Source organism: Condylostylus longicornis, unplaced genomic scaffold, assembly GCF_029603195.1.
Source record: "Condylostylus longicornis isolate FDR11 unplaced genomic scaffold, ASM2960319v2 ptg000150l, whole genome shotgun sequence".
Classification (NCBI taxonomy): Eukaryota; Metazoa; Arthropoda; class Insecta; order Diptera; family Dolichopodidae; genus Condylostylus; species Condylostylus longicornis.
In genome coordinates this window covers 377319-379308 of record NW_026578118.1, presented here as the reverse complement: position 1 = coordinate 379308, position 1990 = coordinate 377319, and positions in this window count along the sequence as shown.

Sequence of the window (1990 nt, the reverse complement as noted above, 5' to 3'; positions counted from 1 at the left end):
TCTGGCATCTGTCATCTGTCATCTGTCATCTGTCATCTGTCATTTGTGATCTGTCATCTGTCATCTGTCATCTCTCATCTGTCATTTGTGATCTGTCATCTGACATCTGTCATCTGTCATCTGTCATCTGTCATCTATCATCTGTCATCTATCATCTGTCATATTTCATCTAACATCTCTCATCTGTCATCTGTCATCTGCCATCTGTCATCTGTCATCTGTCATCTGTCATCTGTCATTTGTGATCTGTCATCTGACATCTGTCATCTGTCATCTGTCATCTGTCATCTGTCATCTATCATCTGTCATCTGTCATCTGTCATCTGTCATCTATCATCTGTCATATTTCATCTAACATCTCTCATCTGTCATCTGTCATCTGTCATCTGTCATCTGTCATCTGTCATCTGTCATCTGTCATCTGTCATCTGTCATCTGTCATCTGTCATCTGTCATCTGTCATCTGTCATCTGTCATCTGGCATCTGTCATCTGTCATCTGTCATCTGTCATCTGTCATTTGTGATCTGTCATCTGACATCTGTCATCTGTCATCTGTCATCTGTCATCTATCATCTATCATCTGTCATCTGTCATATGTCATCTAACATCTCTCATCTGCCATCTGCCATCTGTCATCTGTCATCTGTCATCTGTCATCTATCATCTGTCATCTATCATCTGTCATATTTCATCTAACATCTCTCATCTGTCATCTGTCATCTGTCATTTGTGATCTGTCATCTGACATCTGTCATCTGTCATCTGTCATCTGTCATCTATCATCTGTCATCTATCATCTGTCATATTTCATCTAACATCTCTCATCTGTCATCTGTCATCTGCCATCTGTCATCTGTCATCTGTCATCTGTCATCTGTCATCTGTCATCTGTCATTTGTGATCTGTCATCTGACATCTGTCATCTGTCATCTGTCATCTGTCATCTGTCATCTATCATCTGTCATCTGTCATCTGTCATCTGTCATCTATCATCTGTCATATTTCATCTAACATCTCTCATCTGTCATCTGTCATCTGTCATCTGTCATCTGTCATCTGTCATCTGTCATCTGTCATCTGTCATCTGTCATCTGTCATCTGTCATCTGTCATCTGTCATCTGTCATCTGTCATCTGTCATCTGTCATCTGTCATCTATCATCTGTCATCTGTCATCTGTCATCTGTCATCTATCATCTGTCATATTTCATCTAACATCTCTCATCTGTCATCTGTCATCTGTCATCTGTCATCTGTCATCTGTCATCTGTCATCTGTCATCTGTCATCTGTCATCTGTCATCTGTCATCTGTCATCTGTCATCTGTCATCTGTCATCTGTCATCTGTCATCTGTCATCTGTCATCTGTCATCTGTCATCTGTCATCTGTCATCTGTCATCTGTCATCTGTCATTTGTGATCTGTCATCTGACATCTGCCATCTGTCATCTGTCATCTGTCATCTGTCATCTATCATCTGTCATCTGTCATATGTCATCTAACATCTCTCATCTGCCATCTGCCATCTGTCATCTGTCATCTGTCATCTGTCATCTGTCATCTATCATCTGTCATCTATCATCTGTCATATTTCATCTAACATCTCTCATCTGTCATCTGTCATCTGTCATCTGTCATCTGTCATCTGTCATCTGTCATCTGTCATCTGTCATCTGTCATCTGTCATCTGTCATCTGTCATCTGTCAGCTGTCATCTGTCATCTGTCATCTGTCATCTGTCATCTGTCATCTGTCATCTGTCATCTGTCATTTGTGATCTGTCATCTGACATCTGTCATCTGTCATCTGTCATCTGTCATCTATCATCTGTCATCTATCATCTGTCATATTTCATCTAACATCTCTCATCTGTCATCTGTCATCTGCCATCTGTCATCGGTCATATCTCATGTGTCATCTGTCATCTGTCATCTGTCATCTGTCTTTTGTCATCTGTCATCTGTCATCTGTCATCTGTCATCTGTCATC